At 38.6% G+C, this 11,471-nt stretch overlaps 2 non-coding genes across 2 annotated transcripts; both read right to left on the bottom strand.

Annotated features, from left to right (window-relative positions):
• Nucleotides 1-1,162: 1,162 nt before the first annotated feature.
• LOC119945314 lies at nt 1,163-1,301 on the bottom strand. The gene has a single exon (XR_005456185.1). It is a non-coding gene; the product is annotated as a small nucleolar RNA SNORA7 (small nucleolar RNA).
• Nucleotides 1,302-10,738: 9,437 nt separating this feature from the next.
• On the bottom strand, nt 10,739-10,876 carry LOC119945327. Its single transcript, XR_005456196.1, has one exon. It is a non-coding gene; the product is annotated as a small nucleolar RNA SNORA7 (small nucleolar RNA).
• Between the last annotated feature and the right edge of the window lie 595 nt (nt 10,877-11,471).

Genomic DNA, 11,471 nt, shown 5'->3' with positions numbered 1-11,471 from the left:
GTCGGGATTTGAACCCATGACCTCTGACTCCAAAGCCCATGCTCTTTCCACTAAGCCATGCTGCTTCTTTAATCTATGCAACAGTTTATCCTCTAGTTTTACATGATGTTCTTCATTTCTGTCCAAGGAAACTAGAGTACTGTAAATGTGCACTTTGAAATTGTCATATGACATTGAAAATTTGATTTTGCCCATCCAACTACAAATATAGGATTTACATAATTTATTTTAAAAAATAAAGAGATGGTGTAGGGTTAAAACAAGCAGTGGCCATCCTTTGAGGCTATGTCTACTTTGTAAGGCAAGAGGACAGTGTAAATTACAATGCATATTATATACACAAGTGAATCGAAGAATAATCTTTGAAGAATTTGGAGAAAAAAAATACTTACTGCATGGGCTCTTTATTTGACAAAGTTAGGCCATTGTTAACCTGTTAGTCTGCCAGAACAGGTTAGCTGAAAATGACTACAGTTAAAATACTAAACAGTATTATAAGGAGAGTTTCAGAAGGTATTTCTCCTCTTTCATTCAATTGTATTTGAGCGCTAACTGTGTGCAGAGCACTGTATTAAGCACTTCCACCCAGTATAATAGGTTTATCAGTTATTCTAGACTGCGAGCCCATTGTTGGGTAGGGACCGTCTCTATATGTTGCCAACTTCTACTTCCCAAGCGCTTAGTACAATGCTCTGCACACAGTAAGCGTTCAATAAATACGATTGAATGAATGAATACTGAGGACAAAGGGATTGCAGTGGAAGGAGCAGGTACCTGGATTCTGATTTCAGTTACTGATATGAAATGTCAGAATTCCTCACTGGGAAGGGATAAGAAAGCTGAGACCAAGAATCACCTCCATTTCCTAAGCTGAAAGCCGGCTATAAATAGCTCCCTCTTGTTCAGAGAATCAGGTCAATGGCAATACAGGGGATTGTCTTGTCTCATGTCGTCGAGTTGTCTTCGACCCATGGCGATGCCACGGACACATCTCTCCCAGAATGTCCCACCTCTATCCGTAATCCTTCTGGTAGTGTAGCCACAGAGTTTTCTTGGTAAAAATATGGAAGTGGTTTACCATTGCCTCCTTCCGTGCAGTCAACTTGAGTCTCCACCTTCGACTCTCTCCTATAATGCTGCTGCCCAGCACAGGTGACTTTTTAATTGTAGCAGATTGCCTTCCACTCGCTAGCCACTGGCCAAGCTAGGAATAGAATGGGAACGCCTCTGCCTGACTCTCCCTCCTGTAGTCGAAAGTGATAGAGTACTGGAATCTCTCCAGGTGTGACCCTGAGGAGGGAATATAGGGTGATATTTTGGAGCCTTAAGTGAGGTTCACTGGAATCACTTTAACTCTTCACCCAGGTCAGAACCTGCCTTAAGTAACCACACGTTTAACTGTAGGCAGGTTGCTCATGGCATAAAGCAACATCCATTCGGGTCAATCAGGAGTGTTCAATCAGCACCTACTGTGTGAAGAACATTTTATTATAAGAGAGACACTCTCTCTCCTAAAGGAGCTTAGAATCACAGAGTCACTCCCCAAGCTCTTAGTATAGTGCTATGTCCACAGTAATAATAATGATGGCAGTTGCTAAGTGCTTACTATGTGCCAAGCACTGTTCTAAGCACTGGGGTGGGGATACAAGGTAATCAGGTTATCCCACATGGGGCTCACAGTCTTAATCCCCATTTTACAGATAAGGTAACTGAGGCCCAGAGAAGGTAAGTGACTTGCCCAAAGTCACACAGCTGCCAAGTGGCAGAGGCAGGATTAGAACCCATGACCTCTGACTCCCAAGCCCGGGCTCTTTCCACTGAGCCACACGGCTTCTCTGAACACTTCAATAAACACTCAATAAATACAACTGAATGAATGAACTTACCAATAGGAGTAAAAAGAGAATGGGAAGGTGCATAAAATAGTGCTTTAAATAGTAGAGTAGGTAAACTGATATGCTCTTCTGCCACTTCAGCTGCTCTCAGGGTGCTTCCTTCTTACTTCTCCTCATGTCTGGGTCTCTATGCTTCCTTCAAGTGCCCCCCAACCTCAAAGCAACGGCCTTTTATCTGCCTTAGGTGTGGCAGCTGTGGCTCCACTTGCAGTGATCCCTTGGTTCAGTCCCACCTCCCTCCATGCTCCTCCTCTCACAGGCCAACAATCACCAGCTTCAGGTGGAGCGCAGCAGTGTCTTTGGAAAGTCTCTTCGTTATTTATGGGATCACAAACTGTCTCTAACAGGGCTGCTTGTTGTGGGCTCACCCCAATTAGTATTTCAGCCAAAGTGGTTTTTTTCATATCACCAGGGGAAAACCTAGGTCTTTATATTTTAGATTTTATAATTAATAGCAATTCACTTGTCCTGAGTGATTGTTGACATAGAAATCTGTACTTGGATCCCAATTTGGGTCCCTCTATCACCTTTGTTAATATCTCCTGCTATTTTTAAAGACATTTTCTGCTTTTATGATTTGTCGTAAACCACATAGGAAAATAATTTGAGTGTCTCCAATTCAAGTATTTGAATATGGTTTGTCAATTTTATTGGACTATCTGCAACAGATTTTTTTCCCCCAAACTTCCCTACCTATTTCTCCACTTTATATTTACTGAACATACAGAATACAGAAAACATAAACGAAGTGGCTTAATGCAGAGGAAAATAATAATATATTGCTTTTATTGAAGTGTCACTGGAGAAAAACAGCTGACTCTCATGCAACACAACTTTTTTCTTTTTCTGGTTCATTGTAATCACTGATTATAATTTTAAGGTCCAAGGCATTTTAATTCTAATGCAATTACACAATCTCATTACAGGAATCATACTTGCATGATAGGGTATGTAATATTGACATGTGTAAGGCATTGAAGCAGTGTAGTTTAGTGGTAAGAGCACGGGCATGGGAATCAGAGGCCGTGGGTTCTAATCCTGGCTCCACCACTTGTCAACTATATGACTTTGGTCAAGTCACTTAACTTCTCTGTGCCTCAGTTACCTCATCTGTAAAATGGGGACTACGATTGTAAGCCTCACATGGGATGATCTGATTACCTTGTATCTATCCCAATGCTTAGAACAGTGCTTGGCACATAGTAAGCGCTTAACAAATACCATCATTATTGAGTGCTTAGAACAGTGCGTGGCACACAGTAAGCACTTAACAAATACCATTATTATTATCAATTATTAAATAATTAAATATTTTTAAATTGCATTAACACTCTTAGGCTGCTCCATCATGTTATTATGGTTCCCATCCCAGCACTTTCCAAGGTCTTCTTACCTAACTTGGTCTTAACTCTCTTGTTTCTGATCCACAGGTCATGCTGTTTACTTGCCTGAAACTCTCTTCTCAATTATATGCACCAAAACACAACCTCTCACCTCAAACCTTTTCTTAAAAAACACCTCCTCCAGTCTCTCACCTCCCCGGTCACATGAGTCCATTAATAACCTGTACATATAATTGTTTTTTTTATTTTTATCAGTGCATCTGTGATCTTACTCGTACCATATGTTAGGTGATATAGATTTGTTTTTTTCCCCAGTTAGCTAGTAAACTTCAAGGACCCAAGCTGTGTCTTGTTGTATGTTGCATGTTTCCAAATACTTACTGAAGGTTCTGTACTAACTGCAGAGATGCAATAAAAGGTGATGATGCTAAAAGCAGGGCTGTTTGAAACTCTTCCAATTCCACAGGCTTGGGTTGCAAAGTGATCCATATCACCTTCAAGTGACAGACAGACACACACACAGACACATAAGAAACATGCAAGTGATTATGATTCATTTTGCAGAACTAACACTAACAAGTTCTGTGAGTCACATTCAATCTCAGATGACAGGACAAGGTAATGCACCATGAAGTCTTGAAACACAGCTTCACTGATCAATCAATCAATCATATTTATTGAGCGCTTACTGTGTGCAGAGCACTGTACTAAGCGCTGGGGAAGTACAAGTTGGCAACATATAGAGACACTGATGGCTAGGACCGTGTGAGGGATGGATGATAGCAAGACAACTGAACAGCGGCCTCAATTGTATTTGAATGCTTACTATTTGCAGAGCACTGTACTAAGTTCTTGGGAGACTAAAATGGAATTGGCAGACCTGTTCCCTGCCCATAATGAGCTTACAGTCTACAGGGGGAGTCAGACATAGTATGAATGAATAATTGACTGTATATAATTTAAAGATATGTACATTAAGTGCTGTGGGGTTGGGAAGACTATCAAGTGTCCAAAGGTCATAGATTGAGGTGCATAGATGACGCAGAAGGGAGACTGAACTGGGGAAAAGAAGGCTTAGTCGGGTAAAGCCTTTTGCAGGAGAAGTGACCTTCAAAATGCTTTGAAGGTGAAGACAGTGGTGGTCAGGCATATACAGAGGAGGAGAGAGTTGTAGGCTAGGAGGATGACTTATCGTTCTTCCTAAACACATGTTTCCTCCTATCTTTCCCATCTATAGTGAGGTTATCCTTGATCCCTCACTATCATTTAGTTCTCATATTCATTCTACTGTCAGGCTTATAGACGTTGGCATTGTATGTGGGCTGTAATCTGGTGTTTTTGTACTATATATAATTATGCACCTATGATCATTTATGGAAACATATGGCTTGATAGAGTGCATTGCACTGGGATTTGGAAAAGCAACAAAGCTCATTTTATATAGGATTTTTTTTCTCAAGAAAACCTGAAATTCTTTAATACGTGTACATGACATACTGTTAAAGTTGTTCAATAACGTTTTCTTTTGGGTCATTTCCTGATACTTTCAGTAGTATTTCACTAGTATTTTAACTTACCATAGTGAATCTGAAGCTGTGGGATATAGATAATAAATATTAATATCATTTCTTCTCTCTGACATTTGGGTGCTAGTATCAGGGCTGGTAACGTAATTACAAGGTGTTCTGAAGCTGTTAATTCCATAAAGTTCATTTAAGAATTCACTGGGCCTTTTGGATTATGTTCATTACCAATTAGTTTTTGCATTTTAATGAATGTTTTTCCCTCACAAGGAATTTTAATAATGTTTATTGTGTCTAGCATGTTTGGCGGAAGTGGTTTCAATATACATACTTTCCAAAACTTTTGCCTAGATGTATTCTAGAGTCCTATTTTCATGAAAATACTATCCATAAATATTATTTTATGGTCAACTTTTCTGATAGAAGTCAAAACTTCCCAATTCTTATCACCACTTCCTTCTCCTACATAATTTGCAAGAAGTTGGTTTCAAATTTAATGCTACAATAATTCTTTTTTCAGAGAGATATCCTGTACACATTTTCTATGGAGATTTGCCCAAACAAATTCTTTTCATAGACTTTATCCTGAAGATGACTTAAGACACACATTTATTGCATGACCTCCCTTTTTTCTCTTTTTATATATGTCCAAAGTTTTGCATATGTGTTTCTACCAAGGTCAGAAATGCATTCAATCTAACACTTTAATAATGATGATGCAGAGAAGAGGAAAAGATGCCCAATTGAGTCAGTTTTATACAATTGAAAAGTATTTAATATGGCATATTTTGTGTCAATTTTTTAAGACTATGAGAAGCTCATTGATTTGCTTTCAAGTTTTTTTTTTTATTTTATTTTACTTAAAACCGATAGGAGCATTCCTCTCCTCAAAATTCTCCAAAGATTCACCATTTTTTTTCTTGTATATGAACAAAAACTCCTAACTACAAGGATCTCCATCAGTTTGCTCCTCAGTCTAGGCTGACATGATGGAGGTTCCTGAATAAGACAGAGGTACTGCTCCACAGCTGAGAAACCCTAAACACGACCAAGATCTCCACTGGTGATTCAGAGCAAAACACTACCACCATTCTGTTATGGAGTTCATCTCCAGTGAATTAATTTAAGGACAGACAAAGACAGACAAGTCTTTCAGGGTCAGACAGTGTGGCACCAACATGGCACAATCACCCATGCTTACCCAAAAATTTACATTAGAGATCCCATTCTAAGGACTGAAGAAATGCTACTTTGATATTTCTGCATCCCACTTATCTCTATCCCCCTCCCATCCACAGCCTCATGATGGGGAAGGGATTTCCAGCTATCCATGCATTTTATATTTTTACTTCATTATACCCTTATTTCAATGTATGTTATGAAACAAAGCATATTATCAATTTTCAATCAATCAATGGTATTTATTACATGCTTACCGTGCACAGAACACTGTATTAAATGTTTGGGAGAGTATAACACAACCAAGTTGGTAAATATGTCCCCTGTACACAATGAGCTTATGGTCTGGAGGATCCTGCTGTATAATAATAATAATAATAATAATAATATTTGTTAAACACTTACTATGTGCCAAGCACCGTTCTAAGTGCTGGGGTAGATACAGGGTAATCAGGTTGTCCCACCTGGTACTCACAGTCTTAATCCCCATTTTACAGATGAGGTAGCTGAGGTACAGAGAAGTTAAGTGGCTCACCCAAGGGCACACAGCAGACAAGTGACAGAGCAGGGATTAGAACCCGTATCCTCTGACTCCCAAGTTCTCTTTCCACTAAGCTGCTTTTAGAAAAAACTTACACTCTGCCATTCAAACTACCTGCCACTTTGGTCTTTGGATACCTAGAAATGGAATGGGTAGGCAAGTCATGCAGGGCAAAGAATGATAATTCACTTTAGAGTAGTAAAGGACAAGATAAAGATATAGGAGGATTTCTAATGAGATGCCAGAATACTAGAAAGGGGAAAAACTGGGCATAAAGGCAATGAAAGAAAGAGACTAGCAGGCTTCCCTTCTTCCAGCCATTTCTTAAACACTCTTTTTCGGCCCCTCTCTGCCTAGTAATATAGGAAAGGTCACCTAGGGCAAATATGCTCATTTCACCCATCAGGAGTTTAGAAGAGTAGTAGTAGTCATGATGTTGTGACAACTCTCTCTCAAAAAAAAAAATCACTCCTCAGGAAAAGATTTTGTTCTTTAGAGCTGAATGAAGGTATAAGTAGAACAATTTTCTAAGATAAGTGCCCTATTAAAATGCTATATGCAAAAGAGTTCCACCAGACTAACATCAGCACAGTGTGAAGGGATTACCTTTAAGCTGCACAAATTCTCCCAAGTACTTATAACTCATGTCCTTCAAGTAACCATAGATTCAAAAATGTGGTTAAAATGAAATCAACAAAGGTTCTTCTTAATGATAGCACACTGGGGATCTGCTTCTAAATGGAATCTCGGCTTCACTTATTTAGGCCTTGCATGTCAACCTTCCTTCATAAAAGGAAACCCTTGGTTTTCTTAGCTCAATCAATTACCAACTAATGGCATAAATGCCCAACAAAATGGAACCTCATTAACATTAATACATCACATGGTTTGCTATTTATCGTCTATTCATATTTTAAAATGTTCACAAGGCCTGTGTTACACTTGTAAATCAACTTCCTACACGGTTCATAACAATAAAGAATATTCTTATATCCTCAAACCCAAGTATTCTTTTTTTTTGTATAATTGAACAACTGTGCTTCTGGCAGCTTTCAAAGAGTTGTCTACAAATGAAACCTGACTTAAAAATAGGGATGATATACTATTGCTAATCATGTGACATGCCTCTCCACAATTGTAGGTGCTCTTTCAAAGTGAGTTTTGTAGCTCCTAATACAGTTGCATATGCCTCAACCGTCAACTTCCTGCCATATTTCATTTTATTAATGGAGGCCACCACTATAGGCCTTGTGGGATTATAGAGCACATGTTTCTTTTCTCTCTCTTGTAGGAGAAAAAATTTGTGTAGCACTTTTTTTTAACCAAGTGTTTTTCCATCAATGATCATGATTTATCCTTACAATAAATTGGATTTATCGTACAATATAAATGGCAGCAGAAAGCAGGCATTACCATCCCCAGTTAACTGAAGAGGAACCTGAGGCTTAGTAATATTATATCCACATCATGTAACAGGTAACATTTAACATATAACAGTTAGTGGCAGAGCTGAGATCAAAGTCCAGATTTTCTTACTACAAAACACACAATCTATTCACCAGACCAGCCCTAGACAAATATATCTGCCACCACTACCACTGTTGAACTAATTTTCACATTGGAGTAGGGTCTGAGAGACAATGCAGTCCTTGCATTGAAAATCTCATGTAGTGATTCTTTCTGTATTGATCAGTCCCTCCTAATTGTGTGTCAATTATCGCTGAGCCTACAAGGAGATGCCTGTTGTGGAAAGAAAATAGAAAGCCTTTAAATGAGTTAGACTTTTCTCCTGCATAGCATTTTAAAAAAGAATTCAGGGTGTTCTTAAGAATTTCTAAAGAACAAGCCACCTTCCTTCAGCTATCCTCAGTTCTCTGCTGGAAGCAGGTTAGTGGCTGTCACAATCAGTTTGTGCTATCATATAGTCACCCCTGTCCCACTTTCAAGGGGTTTGAAATCATTCATTCAACGTATTTGAATTCTCTCATTGCGCAGGGAGAGATTTGGGATGATCTAAGTAAAATCCTGGTTCTGATGAAAGATAAGGAATCCAAATGTGAATAAAAAAATGTGTAAAACATAAGGATAGCAATGCATGGAGGCACTAAGCAAAAGATAAAGAGAGATGTAAAAGAGCAAGAATAGAAGATGCACATCTTAGTTGTGCCAGAAAATGTCTTTAGGTAAGCTACTGCAATAACAAAAAAATTAGTATTGAATACTAATTAATATAGTACTAAATCTCCTGGGGCAAAAGTAGAAATTAAAATGAAACTGTATGTGAATGAAATCAGAATTTCATGTTAATTTAAGAGAATTATAACACAGGGAATTATAATAATAATAATCATAAATTAAGAAAATATAAAAGTTAACAATATTACCATGAATAAAAACTAAATTTAAAATGTCTTGCTCTATAGGCATTTCTACCTCAAAAAAGAACTAGAAGGTAAAAATCCCCCCAAAAAATTATGCTTTGAAATTAGATGGAATTTCATTAAATGGTGGGATGTTTCACCATATTTCAAGTTACTTTTTCTGAGCATTAGATTATTCCATCTTTCGACAACTCACAAGTTTTCTCTAACAATCCACACTTGGCACATGGAATTTATTTTTTCTTTAGTGCCAACACAATAAAATGTTCTTTCTGAATATGTATACGCAGAAGGGCACTGAAGTATTCAACCAAGGATGTGATGCTTACCAAAATGTTGTTTCTGTACCATAACAGATATTTATCAGAGACCAAATAATAAGATCATGTGTATTTTTAAAATAATTATGTTTCATGATAAATTAAGCAGGAATTTTTTCATTTGGTAGCTCAAGCTCTTAAATAGAATTAAGTTTCCGTCTTCGGGGATTAGTGTAAGTCCTTCATTTGTATGAACCCCATTTTGACATTAATTTATGCAGATCAATAGCAGTACCTACTCTTGGTCAGTGATGAAGACTTTCCTTTGCCTAACACAGCATTGTTTGCATAAATTTGTTTTACCAAGGGCACAACTGCCGTTCAATAAAATCAACTTCTTGCTTTTATAAATATTGAAAACAAGTAGTTTTCAAATAGTAAAACATATTATCTTCAATTTATCATCTTTGCTTCCATTTTGTTTATTGTCTTTTGTACAGATACCTACCTATAGCATCTTGGTATTCCAGTAGAAATGGGTTTCAAAATTCATTAGGCCCATTTGGAAATGCTGTTTGCCTCTCCAAATGGCACAAGATTCATTCATTCAATCGTATTTATTGAGAGCTTATTGTGTGCAGAGCACTGTAATTGCTTGGAAAGTACAATTCGGCAACAAATAGAGACAATCCCTACCCAACAATGGGCTCACAATCTAGAAGGGGGAAACAGAGAACAAAACAAAACAAAACAAGTAAAGAGGCATCAATCACATCAATATAAGTAAATAGAATTATAGATATATATATACATCATTAATACAATAAATATAATAAAAAATATGTAAATATATACACAAGTGCTGTGGGGCAGAGAAAGGGGTAGAGGAGTGGGAGGGAGTAGGGGTGGTGGGGAGGGGAGGAGGAGCAGAAGAAAAGAGAAGTCTTTTAGATTGTGAGCCCACTGGTGGGTAGGGACTGTCTCTATATGTTGCCAACTTGTACTTCCCAAGCGCTTAGTACAGCGCTCTGCACACAGTAAGCGCTCAATAAATACGACTGATGATGATGAAAAGAGAAGCAGCATGGCTCAGTGGAAAGAGCCCGGCCTTTGGAGTCAGAGGCCATGGGTTCAAATCCAGACTCCGCCAATTGTCAGCTGTGTGACTTTGGGCAAGTCACTTAACTCCTCTGTGCCTCAGTTACATCATCGGCAAAATGGGGATGAAGACTGTGAGCCCCACAGGGGACAACCTGTTCACCTTATAACCTCCCCAGCTCTTAGAACAGTGCTTGGCACATAGTTAGTGCTTAATAAATGCCATCATTACTATTATTATAAAAGGAGGGCTCAGTCTGGGAAGACCTCCTGGAGGAGGTGAGCTTTTAGTAGGGCTTTGAAGTGGGGAAGTGTGCTAGTTTGGCGGAAATCATCTTGTCTTATGCCATCGAGTCATCCTCGACCCATAGCGCTGCCATGAACACATCGATCCCTGATAGAGTTTTCTTGGTAAACATATGGAAGTGGTTCACCATTGCCACCTTCTGCATAGTAAACTTGAGTCTCCATCCTCAACTTTATCCCATACCACTGCTGCCCAACACTGGTTAGTTTTGACTTGTAGCAGATTGCCTTCCACTCGCTAGCCACTGGCCAAGCTAGGAATGGAATGGGTAGGCCTCTGCTAGACTCTCCCTCCCATAGCCGAGACTGGTAAAGAACTGGAAACTCTCCAGGTGTGACCCTGAGAGGGGAACAAAATCATCACCCTACCCCAAATCTGAAATTACTTCCACTGCAGCCTTGTCAATAAAAACAAAATAGCAGAATGCATATTAAAAGACTTTTACAAATGCTGCCTGGCTTCTGTGAGGCCATTTAGACTTCCTTTGAATCCCAGATGTCAGGGCAGTGAGTATTTTCATGAAGTGCTAGTAGAATAAAGTAGAAGTTTCTTCTAATAGCTATCTGACCCAGGCATAAGTATCCAGGAGAAAAGGCAGTCTGTTGTTTTTGTAAATATCTCCAGAGATGGAGGTTCCCAAACTTCCTTCATTCTAGTAAAAGTTCATTCTTATTTCCAGCTGAAGTATGATTCAGTTTAAGTTGATTTCCTCCTGTTCGAACATTTATAAACATAAACAGCTGGTGAGCACTCCCCCATTTAAAAATCATTTTGAAAATAGTGACTCAATTCATTCATTCATTCGTATTTATTGAGTGCTTACTGTATGCAGAGTACTGTTCCACACATGGAAAGTACAAGTTGGCAACATATAGAGACGGTCCCTACCCAACAGTGGGATCACAGTCTAGAAGGGGGAGACAGAGAACAAAACAAAACCTATT

Source organism: Tachyglossus aculeatus, chromosome 24 (genome assembly GCF_015852505.1).
Source record: "Tachyglossus aculeatus isolate mTacAcu1 chromosome 24, mTacAcu1.pri, whole genome shotgun sequence".
Lineage (NCBI taxonomy): Eukaryota > Metazoa > Chordata > Mammalia > Monotremata > Tachyglossidae > Tachyglossus > Tachyglossus aculeatus.
Note: the sequence above shows the minus strand (reverse complement) of the source record. Positions and strands in the feature narration are given on the sequence as shown.